Below are 13,664 nucleotides of genomic sequence, written 5' to 3'. Positions count from 1 at the left end.
TAAAGTATTGCTGTTAAGTTTCAAAGAATTTCCCTCAAATCCTTACTGAGTTGCTGGGCTCAGGCAGAGCTGTAGAGAACAGCAAATCACTGTTGAGATGTGGATGCCAGGAAGTCCACTAGCACTCTTTTTAGGCGATTTTTTTCCACGTAGCCACCATAACCTTAGAAATCAAATTCATGCCCCAGCAAAACCATTAATTATCTGTTGCCAGCTTCTGTAGTTGCTACTTAACAGCTGAAATTTCAGTTGAGAAATCTGAAAATGGCAAGGAAATATTGCTTCTTGTGTAACAACACATAATCAGACTTAAATCAGACTTCTAATTTTTGCACCAATTTGTCCTTTTTATGAAATAACCCAAGTACCAACACCCAAGTACCTAAGTCCTCCTGTATTTCTTTTTAAGATCTTCAGCCTTACAAGCTGTCAACGTCCTTTTGGCTGTCAGGTATTTCATTTGGTGATGTTTTACTGTTCTCATTTTTAAAAAAACTACCGAGGAATAATTGACAAATATAAGTGTACATATTTAAATTATTTAAAGTGTAAATGTGATGATTTGAAGTATATTGTGGAATGATTATCAAGATCACACCACTTCATATAGTCAACTTTTTTTTTTTGGTGGTGAGAATGCTTAAGGTCTACTCTAGGCAACTTTCAAGTTTATAATACCCTGTTATTAACCACAGTCAACACGGCTGTACATTACATCTTCAGAACTTATTCTTCTTATTACTGAAAATTTGTACCCTTTGCAACCACCTGTTTTTGTCCATCAACCTTAGTTCACTTAGCTCTCCAGATTCATTCACACTGTTGCAAATGGTAGTATTTCCTTTTTCTTCATGGCTGAGTAATAATCCATTGTATATGTACTATTTGTTTTAAGACATTTTTTGAGTTCTCTTGATTTCTTTTGTGATCCATTGGTTCCTCAGAAGTGTTTTGTTTAATTTCCACATATTTGTGAGCTTTTCCAGCTTTCCTCCTGTCACTGATTTGTAGTTTTATACCATTGTGGTCAGAAAAATAATTGATATAATTTCAGTCTTCTTTAATTTTTTGAGACTTATTTCATGAGCTTATATATGATCTCTCCTGGAGAGTGTTCCATGTGTGCTTGAGAAGAACATGTATTGTGATGCTGTTGGTTGAAATATACTGTATATGTCTGTTAGGTTCGTTTGGTCTAAAGTATCACTCAAATCTGTTATTTCCTTGTTAATTTTCTATCTGGATGATCTGTCCATTGTTAAATGTGGAGTACTGAAATCCTCTACCATTATTGCATTGCTGTCTATTTTTGTCTTCAGATCTGTTAATAATCGTTTAATATATTTAGGTGCTCAATACTGGGTACATAAATGATTGTTATATCCTCTTGATGAATTGGCCTTCATTATTATATAATCATCTTTTTTACCTCTTGTTTACAGCTTTTGAGTTAAAGTATATTTTGTCCAGTGTAAGTATAGCTATTCTGTTCTGTTTTGTTTTCCATTTGCATAGAATATCTTTTTCTATCCCTTTACTTTTAGCTTATGAGTGCCCTGAAAGCTTAAGTAAGTCTCTTAATGGCAGCATATAGTTAGGTCTTGTTTTTATATCCAGTTAGCCACTCTTTCTTTTAATTGAAAAATTTAAACCATTTACCTTTAGTGTAATTATTGATAGATATGGACTCAGTATCTCCATTTTGTTAATTGCTTTCTGATTGTTTTGTAGTTCCTTTTTTCCTTTCTTCCTTTCTTTCTGTCTTTGTGTGTTGATGGTTGTTTATAGTGGTGTGCTTTCTTTTTATCATTTGTGTGTCTATTATAGGCTTTTGCTTTGTGATTACCATGAGGCTTTCATAATACACCTCACAGTTACAACAACAGTCTTGTATAAGCAAGCAGCAACTGAACTCAAAAGTTAAACATTTCTTAGCATTTCTTCTAAGGCAGATCTAGTGGTAACACATGCCCCCAGTTTTTGTTAGTCTGGGAAAGTCTGTATCTCTCCTTCATTTCTGAAGTATTCTTGGTTGACAGGTGACAGTTTTTTCTTTGAGTACTTAGAATATATCATCCAACATTCTCCTGGCCTGTAAGGTTTTTGCTAAAAAGTATACTGGTATTAGACTTTTTTCTTTTGCTGCTTTCAAAATTCTCTTTTTATTTGATTTTTGAGATTTTTTTTTTTTATTACAGTGTGTCTCAGTAAAAATTTCTTTGGGTTGTATCTCTTTGGGGATCTTTGAGTTTCATGTACGTGGGTGCATGGGTGATTATATCTCCTCAGATTTGGGAGACTTTCAGCATCATTTCTTTAAATCAATATTCTATCTCTTTCTCTTTCCTTCTGGGACTCCCATAAAGCAAGTATTGTTTCAGTTGATATCCCATAGTTCAAGTAAGCATTTTTTACTCTTTTTTTTTTTTAAATGTGTTTATACGAATGATAGTTTTTTTAAGGTTTTATTTATGTGAGAGTTGGGGGTGGAACAGAGGGAGAAAGAGAATCTCAAGCAGAGTCCCCACTGAGCGTGGAGCCCAACGCAAGGCTTGATCCTAGGATCCTGGCATCACCACCTGAGCCAAGAATAGTCGGCTGCTTAACTGCCTGAGCCACCCGGGTGCCCCTATAAATGCTATTTTTTAAAAGTGGGGGCACCATTTAAACCTGGTGAGGAAGGCATTAACAGTGGTACTTGCTGAGTTGTGAAGCTAAATTAGTGGCTGAACCAAAGACATTCTACTGTTTGGTAGGAATCAAATCCAGGTCCTCTGTTTTAGGGCCTATAAGAACAAAAAAGTTCCAGTCCTTCAGTCCTGTGGGCCCAGAGCGGGGGCATCCAGGGGTTGCTGGGTGTGGGTTGCAAAGAGAAGGGCAACCTGCACACTCTTGAGATTGAGGGTACTCCCGCTTCTCCAAAGTCCTTGGTGCCCAGCTCTAGCAAAGGAAGTGGGGGCGGGACAGTGAGACCCAAATGGGAGAATCCCCAGTGCAGCAGCTTCTGCACCTTGTCCCTACCTAGCACGGTATGCACACCAGTCTGCACACCAAAGGGTTCTGCACTCCCACCACATTCTGCTCTGTAGCCCAGACCAGCAGGCCCTTGTCCTGAGCTCAGGGACCTGGAAGGGAGGACATCTGGCCCAAGGTGGTCTGAGGAGGGCAGAGCACTCTGCTCTGGGGTACCCACCTGGGTGCAGGGTCGCTGAGACAGCTGGTCTCTGGTGGGCAGTGCCAGCTCCACTGCAGGAGGAGGTGTAGGTTGCCTAAGCCATGAACTCCAAACATCTTTTGTCTCCCCAGCAGCGCTGGTCCTTGCTGACCTTCCACCCTGTGGGCGAGCCTGCCGTCCAGCCCATAGGCTCTTTCACTCGCTGCTGGGCTGAGTCCGTGCTGTCCTCTCTCCACTCTTTTTCTGCTAATGTTTTTATTCTCTGGATAATATCAAGAGACCTGTCTTCCAGTTTTCATTTTTTTCCTTCTATCTTACTGAGCCTACTGTCGAAGTTCTCTATTGCATTTTTAATTTTATTCATTGTGTAGTAGTCTCCCCTTTGTCCAGAGGGTGTATTCTAAGAGCTCCAGTGAATACCTGAAACCACAGATAGTACTGAACCCTATATATACTGTTTTTTTCTTATGCACACTTACTATGATGAAGTTTAATTTCTAAGTTAGGCACAGTAAGAGATTAGCAACAGTCATTCATAATGAAGTAGAAGGAGTATAACAGAGCACTCTAATAAGTTGTATGAATGTGGTCTCTCTCAAAATACTATACTCATACTGCTTCTTATGATGATGTGAGGTGATACAATGCCTAAATGATATGAAGCGAGATGAATGACGTAAGCACTGTGACGTAGTCATAGCCACTGTTGGCTTTCTGACAGTAGGTCAGAAGGAGGATCATCTGATTTGGGTGATCCTGAATCATTGAGCCATGACAGTGTCAGTGGTTGGATGTCAGGAGCAGACGATGTCCATGGTTGGGGATCCTCCATAGTTCAAGGTTTTTTCTTCTGAGATCTTTTGGAAGAGCATTATAATCAGAAATGGTTGTCTTTGTAACTCATCAGAGTATTGCTCAGAGGTAGTAATCCTTCGGTGATCCTATGGGTGACTTGAATGCTGCATTCCATCTGAGGATTGTATTCCATAATTCTATCCTTTAATGTTTGTGCAGTTCGATATACATCAGCAAATTTTGGGAATGTCTACATTGCTGGTTCTGCTTCAGTTTCTTCTTCATCTTCCTCTTCTATACATGATTCCAGAAGTTCTTCTAATTCCTCATTTGTTAACCCCCCTTGATGGCCTTCAACATATTCTTCCACTTCATCAGGAGTATTGGCAGTTCCTCTCTCTGTGTGAATGATTCTCTTAACTTCTTCATCAACCCCTGGGAAGCCTTTAAAATGTCCATGACTTCACTTGCTATGTTCTAGGAGGCATATACAGGTTCTGGTTTTAATTCATCCACTGCAGCTTTGATGAATGTTACTACATCAGTAGTAGTGCATGATTTCCAGCCCTGCATCGTGTTCAGATTAGGGTCTGCACCAACTGATGATTGAATGCAATCAAATATGAGGCAGGTGTGTGCAGCTTTCACAAAGCAAATGACGCCCTGGCCATGGGGCCTGAAGCTGTGAGATACTTGGAGGTTACAATTCAACTTCAACATTTTCATTTTCATAGCAAACAGATTCAGGATGGCCAGGTACTGGCACTGTTATTAATAGCACTTTAAATTCCAGCCTTTCCTTTTCCAAGTATTTTTTCTCTTTCAGGATGAAGCACTAGTGGAACCATTCCAGAAAAAAGATGGCTGTTACCCATGCTTTCTGATTATGTTGCCAGAACATGGGCAGATAGTTTTTGTTTTTGTTTTTGAGAGGGCATGTGTTCTTTGCTCTGTACCCTCGGCCTGGGTGTATCATATGCCTTGTATAAGTGTACTTGGTGGGTACAGAGTTAACCTGCCCTCCTAAGTTTTATGCCCTGGTACCCCTCTTGCACTTTTAAGAAGGTACGTTCTTTTGGGCATCTTCTTCCAGAAGAGCCTGATTTCACTGCAGTTGAAGACTTTCTTTGGGTGGCTCCTTTTTCTTTTTTTGGTGGGGGGTAGAGGGCAAAGGAGAGAGAGAATCTTAAGCAGGTTCCACGTCCAGTGTGGAGCCTGATGTGGGCCCAATCTCATGATCCTGAGATCATGACCTGAGCCAAAATCAAGAGGTGGATGCTTCACTGACTGAGCCACTCATGAGCCCCAACTATCCTTTCTCTTTAATCAACTACTTCAACTCTGCCAAAAATGTAGCAGCTGCCTCTTCAATGGTAGTCTCAGCCTTTCTAGTAATTTTTATATTTTTTAGTCCAAACCTATTCTTGAATCCGTAATAACCATCTGTTACTTGCAGTAAAAGGCTTGGTGTCACTTGTTTTAAGAGATCCCGGATCATTGGAGGGGCCAGGCTCCCGCTGTTCTTTCTACAGAGGTCCTGGGGGGGCAGTGGTGGTGAGGGCTCCTGGGATCCTCAGAGGCAGAGGCTGCTGGGGTCCTCCAGGTCTCCTGAAGCCTTCTACAGGCTTAGTGCCTTCTGGTGCAATATGCCTCCGTCAGCCAAAACCTGCTTTCTGTTCGTGTCCTCCACCCATGAACTTGATGCCTTTTCCATCTTAACTGAGGACTTGTCACACACCGTGGCTGCAGCATCTGCAGTTTCAGGTGCAACAGCAAAACTAACACAAATTTCTTGTTCCTTCTTCGCTACTGTACGGATGGAAGATTCACTCGTACCGTAGATCTTAGCAACTTCAGCATATTCTTTTTTCTCAAGTTGAAAACTTTCCCCTTTTCACTTAGGGAAGCACTTTACGGCTTTTCTTTGGCTTCTCTGAATTGCTACTGTCACTAGTTTTGCCCTTTGGGACCTTAATAAGGAAAATAAGCACTACTCAGTGACTAATGGGCAGGTAAGGTGTACCATGTGGCTACGCTGGACAGAGGGATGATTCACACCCCAGACAGGACAGAGCAGGACAGCTCACGATTTCATCACACTGTTCAGAACAGGGCACAGTTTAAAACTTGGGAATTTTTTATTTCTGGAATATTCCATTTCATATTTTTGGACTTTAGGTAACCGCAGATAATTGAAACTGTGGGAGCAAAACCATGGATAATGGGGGACTACTGTATTCTTCAGCTCCAGAATTTGTTTGGTTCTTCTTTATGATTCCCATCTCTTTGTCAAACTGTTGTTCATATGTTGCTTTCGTGAGTACATTGAGTTACCTACTTGTGTTCTCTTGAATCTTGCTGAGCTTCCTTAAAATGATTATTTTGAATTCTTTTTTAGGTAACTCACAGATCTGTATTTTGGGGGGCTCAGTAACAGGAAAGTTTTCGTGTTCCTTTGGTGGTGTCATGTTTTCATGTTTTTTCATGTTTCTGATAGCTTTGCATCGAGGTCTATACATTTTGAGGGAGCATTAACCTCTTCTAGCCTTTGGTTTTTTTTTGGCCAGTTTTGGTGGGAAAGACTTTTACCTGAAGGTCCTATGAGCACCTGGCTGGCTGGGATGCAGTATCTTTGGTTCCTGGGGAAACACAGTGGCGATCCCTCCATGCAGCCCTGTTAGCTGAAGTTAGTGTTTGTATGGACTTGAGGAGGTCTTCTGTGGCCAAGACTGCAGAAGGTCCCGTGGGTGGCGAGGGTTGTTGGGATCCTCATAGGCAAAGTCTACTGGGGTCTTTCAGTTCTCCTTTTTTGCCCGTGGGAGAAGTTTCTAGCTGAGGGGCTACCTCCTGGCACTTGGCCTGGCCTACTGGCCCTCAGAGCAGTAGTGAGGTGGGGTCCCGGGGTCACATGTGTGTGGAACCACCACAGGTGTCTGATGTGTAGATACGGGCTGCTGCATGAAACCAGACTGAATCTCTGTGGCTCCTCTCAGTGACTCAGGTGGGGTGGTCGTGGGGTAATAGAGCAGCACAGGCCCGGGAACGACAGGGTGCAGAGGTGGTTTGGGCCCAAGGGATAGCATGCAGCCACAGCACAGTCTGGGGATGGGCTCTGATCCTCCCTCTGGTCCTGGGGAGCAGTCTCAGAAGAGCAGCAGCACAGTCTTGTGGAGGCCCACCAAAGCCACGTGTCAGGACCCGGGGGGAAGGTTGCAGATGAGTGGGAGCTCGGTGGCGACAATAATGTTAGAGCCGTGAGTTGGGACCTGCGGGGCCGGGTCTCAGTAGTGGCAACCTGCCCCCGGGGATGGCAGCGAGAAGAGTGCCGTGGGACTTTGAGGGCAGGGCTCAGAGCAGCAACAGGTGTCCCAGTAATGGTGGGACAAAGTTGTGACCCTCGAGATGGGGTTTGCTCTGGTCCTATATGTGGCGGGTCACTGTGGCATCCCGATCTCTGAGAATGGGGCGTAGCTGCAGCTGGGGCATCTGGGGACAGGTCTCACTGCAGCCACCACACCAGCCCCGAGGAGGAGATGCAGCCGCTGGAATCCGCATTGGTCAAGACTGTGGGGTCCTCAGTAGCCAAGGCTGCAAGTGTCCACAGCAGTGAGGCTCGCTGGGGTTCCCCTCTCCTTCATGTGGGGTGAAGTCTCTGGAATCCCTCCCGGCACCCCGCCATTCTGGAGAGGGAGAGGAGCTGCAGCTGAATGCGTCCGGTGCCTCTCCAGGCGGCTTCCCTTGGTGTTTCAGCTCTGCGGGGGTTTTGCTGCTGTTTGGCGGTCCAGAGTTTTCCCTGTTTCAGGGAAATAGAGCTTCCCTATTTTTGTCATTTTGTAGTTGTTTATCATTTTTGTTGTTTTTTGTGGAGTTGATGAGCAGCCTGGCCCTCCCGGCTTGCAGATACCACCGCTTCCTAACCAGTTGTAATTGCTGTCCGGGCAGTCTCCGCTCTCCTCTCCAGTGTGATACTCCTCGACCAAACGGACTTTGTGTTTGGATTTTGCTGAGACTAATCCTGCCTGTTCTGATGAGATGATCTTAAACACCAGGAGTACTGTTCTCCACTGTTTGCGTTTTGTTGTGTTCTGTTGTCTTTGAGGTATTCAGTTTTGCTAATTCTTGCAAGGAAAATGTTGAAGAGGTGCGTGCCATTTCGTATTCCCCCAAATCAGCAATATTAGTAGTAGTTTATTCTTGTCATTTTATTATTAATAACATTGTTTTAATATATACTGTCATAATATTAATATTTATTAATAATTATTATTTACAAACAACCCTGTGTTTTTTCCTTAATTGTTAGCTATGTTAATTTCTTCACTTTCTGATTTCCACTTGTTAGGACATATTGCCGTACTGGTTTCTGCTATATTATTTCAGATTCACAGTCTTTAGAACCGAGATATATGCCAGAACAATTGTATTTTGTGTTTTATTTGTTTCATGTTCTTTTGGATAAAACACTTCAAAACTTATGCTCGAAAAAGTGTTTTTCTGAAGTGTCATTTTTGCCTAACGATAGTCCTGTTTAATCTGCCTCCTGGGGACAAGTTGTACCTGGACTGAAATGAAAAACCATAGGAGCCACTAATGCATTACCTATTAAGAGGCAGATGTATCATTGAAGACTAGGTTAAGCTGTCATTTTTTTATAAAGATAGGACCAGTTGACTTGCCTTTTTTAGCACATCATCATGACTGTTACCCTTAAAGTGGTCATGCAAAACAGTAACTTGGGGGAGAAGGAAAGGGTGGGTGTTGAAATTATTGAGAGGAAGCAGTAGAGACAAACTGCTGTTTGGTGTGGGCTGCAGGAGGGTCACTGAAGAAACTGCTTGCTGGGAGCGCTGATAGGCTGTGTTGTAGTTTGAAGGCAGACTTCCAGTTTGTAAGCTACTGTGGAGAAGTACAAACTCCTTGAGGGCAGGGACTGGGACGTCTCCATTTTTTTGATTCCAACACAGTGGGATCCCACAACTCTTCTGCACATAGTTGAGTCCAGTGTTAGTCAGTGAATGGCAGCATTCGTTTTGGTTTTTTCTTCTATTATACTTAGGAGTCCCCTCTTTCTTCTGCATCACAAACCTGTATCTCAAAACTCCTCGCCCTCACAAAGCTTCCAAAGCCCATAAACTTCTGAGCCTAGAGCAGGGGTTGGCAAGCTACCATCCATGGGCCAAATTCAGCCTGCTGCCTGTTTCTGTATGGCCTATGAACTGAGTATGGTTTTTACATTTTTAAATAGTTGGGGGAAAAAATCAATATTACTTTGTAATGTGAAAATAATATGAAATTTCAGTTTCTGGAAAGCCTCACTGGAACACAGCTACCATGCTCATTTGTGTCCATATTCTCTCGGGCGATTTTCGTGTTGGCACTAGCAGAATTGTTAAATCGCTGGAATAAAGGCCATCTGGCCAGGAAGGCTGAAAATATTACTGCCCGGACCTTTGAAGAAAAGGTTTGCCAACTCTGCCCCCCTGTTCTATAGAAATGTGTACATTCCATCAGTCCATAAGAAATCAGCTGTGGTAACATGATAACCCAGAGCTGGATGGTCAGGCACAGTGAGAATTGCACCTATCAGTGACCACTGTAAGATTAAGATTAAGATTAAGCACCTTAATCCATTGTTGATAAGAATCCTGTAGGGTAGTCTCGATCATCTCCATTCTACAGATGGAAAAGTTGAGGTTTAGAGAGCTTACGTTGTTGGCCAAGACCAAGTAGCAGGAATTTCACACTTAGGCATTCCAACTACCCCTCTGTCTTCTGTGCCTCCTCCCCTTAGAGACCTCAGCTCATTTGAGATTCTAAGAACAGAAAGGTTATCCTAGATAGTATGAATGTCCCCTTGCTGCAGTTTAAACTAGACGTTTTCAATATTTCCTGATAAATATTACATGTCAGGAAATAATATGATGTTCCTTTTGAATGGCATGTATGAAATACTGTTAACTTCAAAGGTAACAAGCTTCCAAGGCTTGTTGGGGATGGGAGTCAGTGGGGGGAATTAAAGGTTTTATTTTAAAAATTTTTCAATGTGTTCTCAAGGTGAGGGCTGTAATGAGGCTGGCGAGGGGCTGAGAGGTAGAGGTAATTGCTTTTATGGCTCCTGTATTAGTACTTGAGTAAAAGGCTGATGATTCCGAGATTTAAGTTGAATCTGCTTCCGAACTTCTAAGTGAGTGTTCTCAGGGGAAATTTGTCTGGATTTCTTTAGGTGACTATGGAAGAATCATTGTGGAGTCACATAGTATGATCAACAACAAATTTAGAATGAGTCCTTTTTTCTCCTATTGAACAAGATAACAAAATAGGGGAAAAGATATGCTTCTCTCTGTAGCCAGTGACGGCAGAAGAATTGGGGATTGGACCCTCTCCTCCGTGTCTCCATTCCTGCTTGCTGACCCTGCTCCTTCGAACACAAACCTTTTCTTTAGGATTTATTGTTGTCAGTGGGTCCATGATTCTCCCAGTCATGTAGGCTTGAAGCCTTGGAATTCCTTGTTTCCCCTCCCTACTTAGCATTATGTCCTTTGAATATATTCCTGTCACTGTATCCTTACCCCAGTCTGCTTTCATCCTAGCTACTCAGATTATTGCTAAAATTTAACAAACCCTTCTCTCTTGCTTTCTCTTCCTATGTACTACTGTCATTAAAAAAGCTTCCTAAAATGTTGCAGATTGATCTCAGAAACCTTCCCGTGTCTCCTAGGGTAAAATGCAGATCCCCACTGGCATTTAGGCCCCTCCACAGTGTGGTTTCCAGCTATCTTCCAACTTTTTAAGCAGCCATCTGCTCTGGGCTAATCACTATTCTACTCACCATCATACCTGCAACACGTACACCAGCCTGCTTCAGTCCCCAGCAAATGAGCCCATCAATCTTGTGCTCTTGCTTCTGGTTTTTTTTAAGACCTACCTTGATTCCAGCCTTCTCCTTCCCCCAACTACCCAGACCTTTGGCAATAAGTTCCTCTATTCATTCACTCATTGCACAGATTCATATTTATCTCCATGTTTTTTTCCATTCCTCCAACAAGGTTATAAATTATTCAAGTGCAGGTTCTTACATATTGTAGCCCCAGAACCTAACACATAGGGATGCTCAGTTAAAAATAATGAATGGTGGTAAACTGCATTCTGTAAGATCAGTAACTTTTGCTGAAATTGCAAATGGTGGAGAGCTTAAGTGTTGACTGTTCTCTGAGAAAGGAGTTGCTGTGTAGACGCAGAGTTAGAGACATGAGCTGTTCCCTTCCCTGTTACTAGGCACCAGAAATACATGTTCAGAGACGGACTCAGTAGCAGTAATGGTTAAGCCCTGTCTATACTTGGCTTTCCCTCTAGGTGCCAGGAAAAGCAAACGAATGTTAAGCTGTCCTTCCTAGTTCAGACCATGCACTGCTGATTAAAAAAACGTGCTCCAACTATCTTTGGCTTTGAAAAGGTCATTGCTTACTTTTCCTTTGTCTGGAGCAGTGATTTTTCAAACTTTTATGCACAAGTACTCCCTAATATCTTTTTAAAAGCTAATTTTAAAAGGAAACTATTAACAGTGTATATTTAAATCTGTCCCTAAGTTTAAATATTGGCAAAGGAATATAATTTCCAGTACAGTATAAATATTGACATTTTAAAACAAATGTTCATTACTCTTTCAGAAATGCCCAGTGGAGTGGAGACATAGAAATTCAGTACCATCAACCACAATAGTAAATACACAAAGGAAAATACAGAAATATTTAAAATTTTAAATCTTTCTTTTTTCTTGAACATGTGTCTTCACTGCAATTTCCTCACAAGATTTTATTATAATGCAACACAACAAAACCCTACCGTAATACCTAGATGGGACCCCCCAAAAACGGAATTGTGAAAGTGTGAGATCATATTATTGCAATAATAATGGGTGTGGGGGGAAGTGTATGTTTTAATCTGTACTGTCACACAGGACAAAAGTAAAAGTAATGAGACATGTACAAACTGCCCCAACACTAAGCGAAGTCCCAACTGATCACAAGGCGATCACTTTCTAACCACCAGCACCAGCACAACATGCCTTCCCCAAGGCAGCTTAGAATGTTTGGAAATAGGAGGTTGGTTTGAGGAACAGGGGTCAATTCCATTAGATCAGATTTTCATATTCCTGCAGTTGGTTGGTTGCCTTAGAATTTTACTATATATTCTTATGCTTGAAAGTCCTATCAATCACACTGTCACACATCTTTGCAACAAAAATAGGTATATATGCTTAAATTTTTATTTTCTTATGATTTTGAAGCTGTGCTAAGTTTCTTCTGTATTGAGTTTAGTTTATGTAATTGATCAAAATATAAATACATTTAAAATTTGATACTTATTTAATGTAAAGTTTATGGAAGTCTTCTTTTAATGAGATTATTTTCCTGATTAGGTTGTTTATCCTTGGATAAATGGTGTTGCTAGAATGAAAGAGGGGTCACCATTAATTCTATTTCCGTCTTTCATTTCTATGTCAATGCTGAGAACAGCCCCTAAATAGATGTTCCAGAAATAAATTTCTGGAAGTAGCTTTATTAAAAAAAGTGTCACTCAGTTTTTAAAATTCCATGCCGAAAATCACCTTGTGGTTTTATTTACTTATTTATTTTAAAGATTTTGTTTATTTATTTGACAGAGATCACAAGTTGGCAGAGAGGCAGGCAGAGAGAAAGAGGGGGAAGCAGGCTCCCCGCTGAGCAGAGCACCCAATGTGGGGCTCCATCCCAGGACCCTGGGATCATGATCTGAGCTGAAGGCAGAGGCTTTAACCCACTGAGCCACCCAGACACCCCACACTGTGGTTTTTTTTTTTTTTTTAAGATTTTATTTATTTATTTGACAGGCAGAGATCGTAAGTAGGCAGAGAGGCAGGCAGAGAGAGAGAGGAGGAAGCAGGCTCCCTGTTGAGCAGAGAGCCCGATGCGGGGCTCGATCCCAGGACCCTGGGATCATGACCCCAGCCGAAGGCAGCGGCTTAACCACTGAGCCACCCAGGCGCCCCCCACACTGGTTTTAATCATCCTTCAGAACTAACCACATGATTAGTTTATTGTTCATTTTTTGTTGAAAACAGAAAATTGCTAGCTGCCTAACATTTAAAAGAGTTTGTTATTCTCAAATTTGGGGATATAAACCCAGAAGGCTTTACCAAGACTATCAAATGACTGTTAGCTGTAATTTTTATTCTTTAATTTAGAAATATTTAATTCAGTATGTTTAACCTAGTTGGGAAATCCAGGCTGTTACTTTCAAAACAGCTTTCAGATATATTCTTTTGGTAGAATTAGTGCTTTAAATATATTTTCATTTCATATTTTATTATGTTTCATTAAATAATATATGGTTCATTAAATATATAGTTCATGAAGACCTTGGGACTGCAGATTTAATCAGTTTATGGTGAATGTCCACTACATATAAATTCAAGTCAGAGATCTACCATTTCATCATTAAATCAATCAAATCAGACTTCCTTTCTGTCTGGAAAAGTCTGACTTGAAAACTCAAATGTTGTGTTAATTTTGAAGACTGTTATAAAAATTATCAAGAACATCACTGAACACTTACTGTAAGAGATTACTAAAAGTAGTCAAGGCTTAAAATTATATAGATTTAACATAATTTTTTAAGAAATAAGATAAATATACTATTTCTCATTATTTAACTT

The sequence above is a fragment of the Mustela putorius genome, unplaced genomic scaffold (genome assembly GCF_011764305.1).
Source record: "Mustela putorius furo isolate JIRA1106 unplaced genomic scaffold, ASM1176430v1.1 tig00003932_pilon_pilon_pilon:0A:0A, whole genome shotgun sequence".
In the NCBI taxonomy this organism is placed as follows: domain Eukaryota; kingdom Metazoa; phylum Chordata; class Mammalia; order Carnivora; family Mustelidae; genus Mustela; species Mustela putorius.
Note: the sequence above shows the minus strand (reverse complement) of the source record.